Source organism: Nicotiana attenuata, unplaced genomic scaffold, assembly GCF_001879085.1.
Source record: "Nicotiana attenuata strain UT unplaced genomic scaffold, NIATTr2, whole genome shotgun sequence".
In the NCBI taxonomy this organism is placed as follows: Eukaryota; Viridiplantae; Streptophyta; class Magnoliopsida; order Solanales; family Solanaceae; genus Nicotiana; species Nicotiana attenuata.
In genome coordinates this window covers 78,121-79,988 of record NW_017671564.1, presented here as the reverse complement: position 1 = coordinate 79,988, position 1,868 = coordinate 78,121, and positions in this window count along the sequence as shown.

Here is a 1,868-nt window from a genome sequence, read left to right as displayed (position 1 = left end):
CAAATTCGAATTTTTAATGATGGATTTAACTACAAAATGATAAAATATAACTAAAAGAGATTAAGGAAACGTTACCCAATAATCTTCTCTTCAAAACCCACTCAAAATCGCCCTCTCCCGAGCTCTCAATTGATTTCTGTAACTTATGAACTCAAACCCTCGAAATTTCTATTTCTGCCCAGGGATTTCTGCTTCTGCGGACAAGGGACCGCTTCTGCAGTCCCGCTTCTGCGGAAACCAAGCCGCTTCTGCGGTTTTCACTAAAGGGAACCGGGCCGCATCTGCGATAGCTGGGCCGCTTCTGCGGCTCCGCTTTTGCGGAAATGGCAACGCTTCTGCGGTTTTTGAGGAAAAAGGAGACAAGCCGCTTCTGCGGCCACACAGCCGCTTTTGCGACGCCGCATCTGCAGTTCCCAAGCCGCAGATGCGAAAATACCAGAAGAGGGACATTCAGCTGCTGCAATAACTTCAAAATTCATCCGTTAACCACCCGAAATCATCCCGAGGTCCCCGGGACCTCAACCAAAAGCACCAATACCACCTACTACCTTATTCAAACTAGTACCAATCTTAAAAACACCTTAAACAATGCCGGAAACCCGAATTATTCATGGATTCAAGCCTAAGAACTTCAAATTCCAACAAAACACACTTTTGATCAAAAACCTACCCGAACCTCGTCCGAATGACCTAAAATTTTGGACACACATCCCAAATGACATAACGGAACTACTGTAACTTCCGAAATTCCAATCCGACCCTCTGATCAAAAACTCACTATCGGACCGGAAACTTATAAAATTCCAACTTCGGAATTTCAAGCCTAAATGAGCTACGGACTTCCAAAATACATTCCGAACACGCTCCCAACCCCGAAATCACCTAACGGAGCTAACGGAACCATCGAATTTCCATTTCGAGGTCGTCTTCACACTATTCCGACTACGGACCACTTTTCATCACTTAAGCTCTCATTTGGGGACTAAGTTTCCCAAAGTTCTCCAAAACTCAACACCGAACGTCCCGGCAAACCAAAATAGCAGAAATGAACTTAGGGGAAGCAGTTAATGGGGGATCGGCGCGTAAATTCTTAAGATGACCGGCTGGGTCGTCACATCCTCCTACATTTAAACATTCGTTCGTCCTCGAACGAGCATAGAGAACATACCTGAAGTAGTGAAAAGATGAGGGTAACTGTTGCGCATATCCTGCTCGGTCTCCCAAGTCGCCTTCTCGGCCGACTGACCCCGCCACTGAACCTTCACTGAAGCTATGTTCTTTGACCTCAACTTCCTGATCCTGTCAAATATAGCCATTGGCTGCTCAACATAGGATAGATCCTTCTCCAACTGGACTGAACTGAAATCCAACACGTGCGACGGATCACCGTGATACCTCCGGAGCATCGAAACATGAAATACCGGATGAACTCCGGCCAAACTCGGAGGTAAGGCAAGCTCGTAAGCAACGTCCCCAACTCGCCTCAAGATCTCAAAAGGGCCAATAAATCTCGGACTCAACTTTCCTTTCTTCCCAAACCTCATAACGCCTTTCATAGGCGAGACCCGAAGCAGAACCCGCTCACCGACCATATATGAAACATCACGAACCTTCCTGTCCGCGTAGCACTTCTATTTGGACTGGGCTGTACGGAGTCTATCCTGAATCGTCTTGACCTTCCCCAATGCATCCTGTACTAACTCTGTGCCCAATAGCCTGGCCTCACCCGGCTCAAACCAACCCACCGGGGATCTACACCTCCTGCCATATAAATCCTCATACGGCGCCATCTGAATGCTCGACTGATAACTATTATTGTAAGCAAACTCCGCCAGTGGCAAGAAATGATCCCAAGACCCTCCAAACTC